General features: G+C 41.2%; 1 long non-coding RNA gene across 1 annotated transcript; it reads right to left on the bottom strand.

Moving 5' to 3' along the window:
- Positions 1-1,393: 1,393 nt before the first annotated feature.
- LOC126640352 (uncharacterized) lies at positions 1,394-4,365 on the bottom strand. The gene is made up of 2 exons (XR_007629007.1): positions 4,051-4,365; positions 1,394-1,779 (listed from the first exon to the last, which is right to left on the bottom strand). It is a non-coding gene; the product is annotated as an uncharacterized LOC126640352 (long non-coding RNA).
- Positions 4,366-12,009: the final 7,644 nt, after the last annotated feature.

Genomic DNA, 12,009 nt, shown 5'->3' on the forward strand with positions numbered 1-12,009 from the left:
CACTTGTGCTTTTGTCTTGTATGAATTGGTTCAGATACTTGCTCGAAATCATGTCAAGGCTTAACACCTATAAGGTCACATGGGAAGGGTTGGGTTTTTTGGCTTAAAGGCACTTTGTTCAACTACCTGCTGAGTGGCCCCTTCCACTTCTACAACATTCTCGGGAAATAGCAGGAGAGCTCCTCTTTTTAGATACCGAACCGGAGCTTTAAAAGCTTCAAGACACCATTTGTACATTGTTGGTCTTCATGGAAAAGGTAAAAATAATCCAAAGAATATTGAAGGGATGCTGCAGAGCACTGTGAGGAGGCCCCTTGATGCTATCACACGGAGCTGCCAGGAGCCAGTGGAAGAGCAGACCCTGCTGAGGTCACTCGCTCCAGGTGAGCTGGTGTGGGTAGAGGTAATGTCCCAGCCCAAATGGCTGCACAGAGAGAGAAAGGTAAGACCTGCTGGGGGACAGCAGCAGCACAGCTTCTCAAACAGAGCAAATCAAAGGCTCGGAGAGGTCAGGAGGAGTTATTTATGCGGAGGGGTAATGTTAACTGGAGTGTAATTGCTTTCAGGCTGCTCTTGGACAATTGGTTTTTCGCTGCTCTTAAACCGTTGCTTTTAGGTTGACCTCTCCCAGTTCATCTGGAGCTGCTCTGCTGCTTTATTAGTTGCTATTAGTAATTGTAGCCTGCAGCTACGGGGCAAAGGAGCATGGGGGAGAAATAAAACACGGGAAGAGGTAGAGATGGGAGGTCTCTGCTCAGGAGGGTCTGCTGCAATGAGGCCTCTGCCAAAATGTGCCTCGTCCCTCTGCAGAGAGGGGTTGATGCAGACTTACCTGAGACTGTGCCCAGAGCTGAGGTTGCCATAATGGTGGGAAGGGTTAAGGTGATGTAGGTTCACCATAAGCCACCAAGCATAAACCCAGGTGGTGGGGAGATAGTTTAGGAGGGTAAATGACAGTATTGGATTGCTCAGAGGACTCAGAGCTGCCGGAGCAGCAGCTTGGAACCTTCTGTGGTTGCTTCTTCTGGGGCCAGGTAGCGGACTGGACATTCTCCAGCAAATTGCATCTTGTTTTCAACCTTCAGGCTCATTGCATGGATATGGGTAAGTGCCAGTTGCCAAGGTGGAGATGTCATTTGGTTTCCCCCATGTCTGCATACTTGTGTGAGGAACCTCTGGCAGCTGAGTCTGACCTGTCTGGATTGGGAAACAGCTATTCCAGGAGGATTTCATCACTCCGAGTTAGTTTGATGTGCTGATGTGCTGATGTGCTGTGTGGCTTCACAGAGAGGCTTGAAACAGAGCTTTCCTGAACAGGCTCAGAAAACTCCTGATTCTGGAGTAGCTGGAGGCTGGGAAAGTACTTGGAGAAGCATTCTATACACTCATCCAGTTTTTGCTCTTCTCTAGGTGTCTGCTTAAGACCACCATTCTTAATTTTTATTTAAGAAAGCAGAAAAGTGAGGAGGGAAGAAGGGAGGGATACACCACCAGTCTGCCCCCATATGCACCCCCAAAATTCTCCATCATGGGTCACACAGTAAGCTGTGGTGGAAAACTGGCAGACAGCCTTGGCTCCAATGCCCTTGGCCAGGGTTCAGTGGTAGAGGCAGGGTGACACCTCCACAGCAAAGGAGGTGCAGAAGTAGCAGTGCTCCCAGCAGCGGTACAAAGTCCTAGTTGGATCTAGAAAACCCCTGTGATCAACTGAAAGGTGATAAGGATGTCTTAGCATGCTCCTTCATCGCTAACTGAAGGCATCAGGTGATTGGGTTGCCTCTGGAAAAAGAAATCCAGTGAAATTTCCAGAAAGGACTCTCTTTTGATTACTTCTGCAAGTTTCTTCAAAACCCCCTAGTCTCTTTAATTCAAGCACTGCCATCATGAATAAACTGACACTGTTCTGCTACAGGAAAATGCCTTGGTACTACATTTCTCCAGCATGCAACTTATATGCTCTTTAACACTTTCCCAAAGTGTTTCCCATATCTCTTAAGCAAAACAGACTCTCCAATTTCAAAGTGTATCTGCCTATAGCTACAGACCATAGCAGCTTAACTGGGATATGTGAACACGTGTGTGCTTCTGTGCATGCACATGTGACTCTCTAATATTTATTTTTAAATCTTCATATTTGAAAGAAAATGTCTTTTGTGCCTGGATGTGGGGGCGAGGGGGAGAAGTCTTTTATTTACTGAACTTTAAAGGGCTCTAGTTCTCAGGGAGAAGAGCACAGACACTTCAGAGGCTTCCCAAATTGAATTGTTAAGCTTTTTTTTTATTATTTTCATGCCTGCTAATTGCTCTGTGCAGCTGTTTTTATTTAAGAGATTAGTATTTTAAAGTTGAAATGAGGACATATTGCAAATTTCACCTCACAGTTCATTGTGCTATGTACTCTGCACAGCAGCTCAGGCTGTTAACCATAGGTGAGGGTTAACAAAGCCAAAGTGATGCAACTGCAGAGAGACGTGAGGATACGGCCAGACAGAGCAGCTTAGAGCTGTAAACAAAGTCACTGTCCCACTGAAGGACACGTATATTGCAAAATATGTTAGCTCAGGGCATCCCTTTGCACTGCAGTGTGAGGAATATGTGCAGAAGTCCTGTTGCAGGTAAGGAAATCCTCCAGCACCATCAGGACCACGTGCCTGACTTATTTACTCTGTCTGGGGAAGATCTGGACAGGCTCTTCAGGAAGGGTCAGGGGGTCTCCACTCACAGGACTGGTTCGATGCTGCAGGGGTGTGAACGGGGCAGACACTGAATGCACAACCCTCCATCTTCTCAAGGCTATTCCCAGGCACTGATCCTGCCCCTGGTCCATGTATGGCATGAGCAGGTGCTCCCTGCAGCACAGAGGTGCCTGACAGGTTGGTGTCAGTGGAACGCTGGTCTGTGCTCCTGGATAGGATGGTAAATGTTCCAAATATAATCCAAACAACACAAATACATACACTTCCTTCAGAGAAAAGTACAGAATCACCTTTCCAGCTTCATCTTACGGATCAGAGAGCACCAAATGCCAGATATTTTGGCTTTTGTTTTCCTATGACTCCTCTAATTTCTGGTAAATACATTCATTGGACAAGTCATTCAGCAGTGGTAAAGTTCAGATACAGCTTTCTCTTCATACGCTCCCTCTTTCCCACCCACTGTTTGAAACTGTGCAAATACATTAACAGATTACAGGGTTAAAACAAAAATAAACAATCTGTCCTTCATCAAGACAGTTCATATTGCACATGACCAAGGTGTGGCGTAATGAGGCTGCTACAAGGCAGCCTGAATCCTAAACAATTTCACCAGTCCAGCCAGTTGTGCTTGCTCAGATTGAAGGTGGCAGTGCTTCCACCACTGGCAAACAGACTCCTTCTCCCTTGGGAAAATGGCAAATTAGGAGGACCAAGGGTGTGGATCAGCATTCCCACTCTGTTTAGCACTGTCCAAGGAATTGGTAATGTAAAAGGAATGAAAGGAATCAGTGTCTTCTGGTAGAATTAAACACTTGAGGATTTGCAGTCTGTAAAACAAGGTCTGGCTGGGCTATATAAGAGGGGAATGCAAATATTTAGCTGGAAGAACTAAAACTTTTCATTTAAAAAAAAAATTCCTTCATTCTGTTTGTTTGCAAACAGACAAAAAAGAGGGGAAAAAGAAAAAAAAAAGGAAAAAAAAAAAGAAAAAAGGGGGGGGGGGGAAGGAAAAAACCCAAACCCAGAGGTTATTTTGGGAATTTAGAAGAGGAGTCAGCTATAAATTGAAGTGTGCTATATTTTTTCCCAAGCCTCAAAGGGCTGAAAGACTAAGTATTTTCAGTATCTAGACCCCATTCACCAAATATGCTTCCATTGTTTTCAGTGAAAATGCAAGGTAGTCAAAATCTGGGTTAAAAAAACCAAAACCCCAACCCAAGAATAACTGAGTTAAAAATACAAATTTCTACCTGAGGGGAAGGGTTTTGAAGGGAAGTTGTTGCTGCTGAACTTGTTAGTAAACTACATTGTCAAAAAAGGTGGTTAACAGCCACTGAGCATGCAGGTTACATACCTTTAACATTTGGCTTGTAAAATAATTGGATATCAAAATTTTCTCTCCTGCCCAAAGCTGTAGGAAGAGAGGAGCTCTGTACAGAGGCTGGTTTTGATGATATTTCTCCCATCTTTCTCATTCTGGATATCCACAAAGACCATTAAGAAAGTGTGATATGTATGGGAGGCTGGCTCCAGACTCCAGGACATGCTTAATATGATTTGTGCTCATGGCCAGTAAAAGCAAAAAAATCCATCCTAGGCGTTACATTTTTTTTCAATAAGATATTTGGGAGTGTAACAGGTGTTAGATCAGCAGCAGGATTGCTCTCTTCCTTCAGTGAAACCTCTTCTAGTAAAACATTAATTCAAGAAATCAAAAGAAAGGGTTAGGCAGTTCAAACACAGCCCACTTCCAGGTTCAAAGCCTGGTTCAGACCTTGATCTATAAACCTCCAGCACTTGTTAAAAGGGAAGATGTAATTTTCTCAGTTATACCTGGATGTTACAGTAAAGAAAATGTTAGTGGAACATTCTGAATAAATGTTGAGCATTTCCAGACAATGAAGGTGTTGGTTGCTGAACAGCAGTGATCTCTCTGACATAAACCAGAAGATTTTCTAATCAAAGTACAATCTTGAGCTAGCAAAATACTGCTTCATTGTAATATATAATTTATCTTGGTGAAGATTAAAAAAAGCCAACAAACCAGCTACAGAATATGACTAGCCAGGGTTAAACTTTCCTCTCAGATAGATCAGTGTAAATCTGATTATAACACTACTTCTGATAGTATTACTCCAAATTTGGACTGGTGCAACTTGAAACTGATGCCTTGAAGTAAACATGCCTCTGATTTCAAATATCCTTTATCACTCACTCAGCTATGCAAACTACCATCAGCAGAACACAAGCATGCTACTTTGGAATGAGAAAAAACCTATTTTTATGATCAAAATAATAAATACAACATATGAGTTAGAGGGAGTTTGGAGGACAGGTATATGTTCTTCATGTTCCCTGAAATCAGCACATGTAAAACTCTTCCTGTACATCAGACTCAGTGTACTCCAAGCTTTCCTCTGAGAAGTGAGGAGAGCTGTCTATAATTATACACACTAGTAGCTATCTTAAAAAAAAAAAGAAAAAAATCCATTTTTTAGATGAAAAGTGTAAGGCACTGAGTTGTATTATGCAATTTCTATCATAAAATCTCCATTAATAGCCTGCTAAGGAAGTACTGTTGATTATCGTAGCCTTGTCTTTGTAGCAGTGAGAGTTAAGACTTTGTGCAGTGAGAACTCCAGGGAGAGGCAATAGCTTTTATTGGAAAAAAACCACATGACTAGTTGGAAAAGAAGAGAGGCTTTCAGGCAACAAGTCTGACCTGAAGCAGGGCTTGTGTGCCTGAAAGCTTGTCAGCTTTTTCCATGTTTATCACCATGTCTTGTGACAGATTACCTCTCCTCACAAAATTTGCCCCAGATATTTTCTAAACAAGTGCTTTTAATGGTGATGACCTTCTGGTTTATGCAGATGTTTAGCAGAAAAAGGCATGTATAATACCATATAATAAATGTAATATAATTGATTATATAATAATAAAAAATACAATAAATATCATTAATATAATATAGAAAGTCCACAAAAGCAAGGTCTGTCCCAACCCCTTTGTTCAATAGTGAAAACCCATCATGCCTGTGTTGCAGGCAAAGGGCTTCTGCAGAAGGGTCAGTGTTTTATTCTGGGTTTTATGGCAAGAAGGCATTTTAAGTTGGCTGAAGAAGTGGATGATATGAGGATAAATGAACTAAGTTATTAGCTTTGTGAAAAAGCTAAGAAGAAAGAGCAAAGTTTTTCCCCTTACTCTGGTGTAAGATGCAAACTTGGCCAGTCGGTGCTTTAAAGCAACAGTAGAGCTCTTTGTCTGGCTTAGCTGAGTCATACAATTATCTCAATAACAGTAAGTACCTAGCAACGGCCTCAATAAACACCCATTTATTTGATTAATCAGCCATTTTGAAACAGGTCTGGTAAACATTACCCTTTCACTTTTGGATTACATTATTAAAAAAGCTGCCCACTGAAGCTGCACCCCACGCTATGAATAACCATAAGAAACCACCACTGGCCTGCCCAGCTCAGGCAGGTGGGCTGAGCTTAACTTGACACTTCTTGAGCATGCAGAAGCACAGAGGGCAGGGAGGGATCTGGGCAGTTATTTATCACGGGTTTTCTAACCATGGGCTCACAATAAAACTGTTGATGTTAATGAGCACTACCAAAAACTGCACAAGAATTTGGTCATCGTGAGACCAAGATAGGAAGAAAGAAAAAGCAGAAAAGTAAGTTTCCACAAATGTAAACATTTGAAAGTGATATTTAAGGATAACTTACAGTGGCTGGAATGTACTCTAAATACTGAAAAGCTTTTGAGTGCTCAGAGATTGTGAGAAGTGTTTGCAGTGGATTAGGATCTGTGAACAAAGGGAATTTTTTGTTATCATGGAAGATATCAAGATTATTTCCAAAGTAACCCTTAGTGGACTTCTGTGAAAGGGTGGCTGTGAAGTCTGGTTACACAGCACACAAATATATATGTAAATACATATTTATATTTATATATGTATGTATATATGGATTAGAGGTGCACTTTTCACGGGAATACTGAGGTGGCAGCAGTTTGCTGCTTTTCCTAAGCTCCCCCAACAATGCTCTGTCTGCCTCTTGTGCAGTGCTGAGGGAATTGTCCCTCTTCGAGGAACAGGGAAACTTATTTCACAGGTAAATGTCTTTGTTCAGCCAAACCTCTATTCTCTTCCCCTCAGGTAAATGCACCGTGATCCTGCATGGTTGGACTTGACCTTCCTTTCACCTTTCTGGCTGAAACTGTTCTCATAACCATGAAATAATTAGGTGTAGATCTCTACTTGATTCAGTATGATAAATAATTACATATCCGCATTCTCACCCAGCATTTCTTTTCATAATGCTGTTGTAATCCCACTTACATATATATTGGTTTTCATCAATATACCTATATTATCCCCAGTGTTAAATTTTCATGTAGCAGCTGAGGTTACTCCCTTGCCTGATAATTTTTAATGCACAGAGAAATAAACTCCTTTTATAACAGTGCTCAGAGCCCAGTGATCATGTCTGTCACTAAAGCAGTACAGAACCTGCATTCAGGGAAAGTCTAAGTCTAACTTTGCTCAGCAGAGGGGAAAGGAAGAAGAAACAGAGATCTGTCCTGCAAAACATCACCCATCTGCTGGGTGGGGGTGAAATTCTCAGGTGCCTCCCATTCTCTCAGCTTATCTCAACCAGTCATCACGCCTCTTCATGTTTTTCATGTGTTTACTCTAATGCAGCATCAACAGAATGAAATTTCTATTAAAAAAACAAACATATGCCAGAAATAATACACCATACACACGAGTTAATTAATTACATATTTTCCCAAATATTTTCCCAAATATTTTTCCGAGATTGAGTTTTTATCTCCAAAACTTACAACCTGGTTAATGGGCAGGTTCTGTGGAGTCTCTATCCTTAGAGATTTTTCAAAACTTCTCTGGAAAAAATCCTGTGAGCAATCTCATCTGGCTCTGAAGCTGGCCCCACCCTGAGTAGGGCTCAGAACTTGTTTCCAAATTGTTTTTTCAATAATTCCCTGAAACTGATTCCAAAATTGACATCATTCATGCTTCAATATACAGTGGCTCTGTTATACCACAAAGAACCTGGAATACTTTTCATTGGTTTATCTCCCCAAAAACGGTGAAAAAGCTTCATGGAATGTGAATTGAGGCCATTACACCTATACCTGTGTAACACTCAATATAACACAAGAGGAAGAACAAGCAGTAGCATTTTACCAGGTGTGACTGCACAGGCAATTTTATTACTTGCAGTCAACTGTACAGGAAGGACAAATGTAATTATTCGCCCATTACAAGGTTACTTTTGCCTTGTGTATTTTCTTGTACATAATGTCTGGCAAGTCGTAAACAGCATCAATTTTCTAGTCTCTTCTATAATGCCAAATTAAGGCTCTTCACCCCTCCGTTCAAAGAGGACTCAAAAGATATTACACAAAACTGACTGCAAGAGAAAGGAAGAGTAAATGCAACAGCTTTCAGAGTTGAACATAGGTAATCCAAGTGCTCTTTTCCCTAAAGAGTGAAAACCTTCCCTTGTGGAAGGTGTTTCTGTGGATGATATACCACTACCTGAATAAACACGCATAGTACCACAGCACACACAGGAAAATAAATGTGGTGGATATACTCTGGATGGGACAAGCCTCTAACCAAAACTGAAGGAATGGACTTGTTTCTTTTGTTCCCTGCCTACAGAGGATGTTTGTAAGCAGGAAGTCAAAGAGACATCTGGAAATAAAATGACAGGGAATGGGTATGTGAGCTGTTTTCCTGAAAGCAGTTGAAGAGATTTATTTTAGGAAATTTAAAATATAGAGAAAGAAAATAAGTTAGATTAAGCCAGCGTTCTCTTAATGGCAATTGAAAATCTTTCCTTTTCTTGCCCACACCTCTCACTACAGAAAACAGTACATTTTAACAGCTCCCTGTTAAAAAGATGGTTGTTCAATGCAAAGTAAGGGTTATGCAAGTCAGGACAGATGTGAAGTGCTGTGCAGCTTTGAGAAGAAACACTTTGGAGTTACACTTTCATTTTGCGATTTCTTCATGAGAAAAACCCAAAATGAAAACTTTACAACATTGAAATAAAAGTCCTGATTTTGTTCTCTGTGAAAAAATTATAATAGAATCCAGATTAAGCCAAAATTTAAATTAAATTCTTCCTGGGAGCTTGGAAATAAAGCATCGAAATTGCGAGGTGAAAAGTTTCTAAAATACAGGAACTAGCCAGAACTTGTTACGTTCCTGACTGATAAACACAAATGTTCAGCTGATCTTTCATGGAAAAAATACAGTAAATTTCCCTTCTGGGGGTTATATTTACCCAGCCTTTTCAGGCTGCATTATCACCCACTGCAATCTATTTAACTTTCATTCATGAGTCACTCTGACACTATACTTCTTTTCAGCTCTGCAAACAATACAAAAACTGAGCCCCCAGCTACAAATAAGGAAAGAATTTTGAACATAATGTTTTTATCAATGAAACACATTGACACATGACTATACTGTTGTCAGTCATGTTTCCAGTGAAGTTAAAAGGAATAAGAGCAGGCCAATATTTGATGATCGTTTCACTAATGCACTTCATGGTCTCTGAAGACCAAGTCCTAAAAGACTCTGAACAAATGGTTCTACAAATAGTGGCAACTACAGATCTGCACATCTTTAATAATTGGTCATGATGCAACTTCCAACAAAAAACGTGTGTATACAGTGAAACATGTTTTAAAGGTGAGTATGTGATATATAGTATATGGGAATGTAATATATACTTTATTAAAAATGCTTCACCATTATTTAAAGTTAGAAATAAAACAGTCATGTAAGGCTCACTGGTGTTACAGAATCAGTATTATTATAAGCAATAAATACTTTATTAAAGTTGAGGCAACAAAGAAGCATAACATATTAAACTGAGAATTAAACTGAGGCACATTTATATACTACAAAGTTGGAATGTACATTTGGGAGCAACGAGCTCCCATCGTTGTGTTCTTACCCCAGTAGGCAGGCAGTAAAGTCTTTTTAAAAGATGTAATTCAGATGCATAGTCCTGGGGTGTGAGATTTCCTGAGAGAAACAAAACTATCCACCAGTAGATTTGATCTGAATTCTGAGCCTGATCTCCAGTATGATCGGAGATGTGGTGTCACCTGTGCTCCTGCAAGAGATCCCAGCCTTTCACTAAAGTGCAGATAAGCTTATGCATGATGTGGCCCTTTCCACACCTGGACTCAGCACAGCTCTTAAATTAACCAAAAGAACCCTGTTTTAACAGAATTCTTAGGGATAGATGAATAGGGGGAATTCAGCTGGTAATAGCTTGTCTGTGTCAGTAACAAACTGACAAATCATGAAAATGTGGTGTTTTTTGGGTTTTGGGTTTTTTTTGCCAAAGGGAAAGGTTTGAGAATGAAACATGAAAATTACACCCAAATGCTATGGTCATAGGAGCACTCAAGCCTATTTTTTGCACCAGAAGAACTCACTCGAGCTTCCTTCCTAGTGCCCAGGCGGGTCCTTGCATGCAATCTGCTGGATTCCTCCTGCAGTTTCCTCTTGCAGGTAAGCAAGATGTTTATTACTTCCTCTCCTGAACTGCTGGGAGCTTGATTATACACTGCTGATGTTTGCTTCTTTGATTCAGAACTTGGCTGCATTTACCAAAGAGGTGCTGTTTCTTAGTGGTCAAAACGATTTGTGATGTCAATCTATATACACAGCTAGAAACAATGCAGCAGTGGGGTAGAGAATTCTTGATTTGAAAATGGGATGGTGACCTTGGAAGTCCTGCCTCAGTCCTGCCTCCACACATACCATAAAATGCAGTATCTTTTACACTGTATATAAAATAATGTTACACAGTATATAAAATAATGCAGACTGTAGATTGACAGAACACCACTGATGATATACTTTGTACCCTTTACTCTCTGAGGTCTTTAAAAAAAATCACTGTGCAAACCTGTACTAACTGAATATCACCGACCAAGTCCATTAGCATTCATTATCTGACTAACCTAGAGAAACAGTTGGTTAGCAATAAATAAATAATAAATAATAAATAATAGGCTGTTCTTTGCTGGTTTGGCAGCAGATATAATTTCTGAGAGATCTTCTTCACCCTATGTCATGTTTAGCATCATGTCAGATGAAAGGAGGAGGAGGACGAGGTGGAGGACAAAGACTTGCTCCCTGCTCTGCCTTGAGCACTGAGACAAGGAGCCCTCCAGGGAGCTGTGAGGCTTCTTCAGGCTACAGGAATGTCTGGACCATATAATAACAGCTCATAGGCCATGAAATTTTATGTATAGGGGTTTTTCTTTTGCATGTGTGATTCACTTTTGGGCATTGGCATACCCTCAGTGAAATCTCACCAGTGACTGCAAAAGGAGCAGGCTCAGGGATGGACATGAACACTTTGTGAAATCCCATGAAGCCTTTAAGAAAGAACTTTGGCTGCCTGAAGACTCGACTGTGTTCCCAAGCAGGTTTTGCAGCTTCCTGGGAACAAAGTTCTGCCAAGGCTGGGTGGTTACTGACATCCACTCTGGAAGCCCTTTGGGCTGTGCTTTTGAAAACTGGCCTGGCTGCAGCACAAGCACCCAGGGGGCTGAACCCCACTAGGATTAGACAAAGATTCATGATTTGGCTCAGAAAATATCACAAGTTATGATCTCAGGTCTCTGATCTCCATCCTTCTGCATGGTAGTTTGGAATCCCAGCCTAGACAGATGCTCTTGTGAATTTATATCCCAGCGTCCCAAGCTCCACAACTTCACATGCAGCAGCCCACAGGGCCTATTTCCTGCTCACACCTCCCTGTTCCTTGCTGCTTGGGCCATAGAAACTCCCTTGGGGAACCAGTTCCCTCCCTCCTGCCCTGGGGCACCACCCATCCTCATGGCTGGGATGCCAGTATGATGAGTGGTGAGCGGTGGTCCCAGAAAACTCTTCCTTGGTGGGACACGCCTCAAACAGATAGAATTAGAATCATAGAATCATAGAATAGACTGATTTGGAAGGGAGACACAAGATCATCTAGTCCAGCTCCTAGCCCTGCACAGGAACAACACAAGAATCACACTCTGTGCCTGAGAGCACTGTCCAAACAGTTCCTGAACTCTGGCAGTTCAGTTCCCTTTGAATTGTGGAGGGATGGAAGAGCATGAAAAAAAACCCAAAAAGAATATTTTCTTTCCTCTTCACTCTCTTACTAAAATTGCCTGGGTGATCATTTCACTCCTCAGGTTTGTTGTCACTGCTTTTCTGATGTTATTAGCCTTCCCACCTGCTAAATACCCAAGCTA

Source organism: Myiozetetes cayanensis, unplaced genomic scaffold (assembly GCF_022539395.1).
Source record: "Myiozetetes cayanensis isolate MyiCay16 unplaced genomic scaffold, myiCay2020 scf2-11, whole genome shotgun sequence".
Classification (NCBI taxonomy): Eukaryota; Metazoa; Chordata; class Aves; order Passeriformes; family Tyrannidae; genus Myiozetetes; species Myiozetetes cayanensis.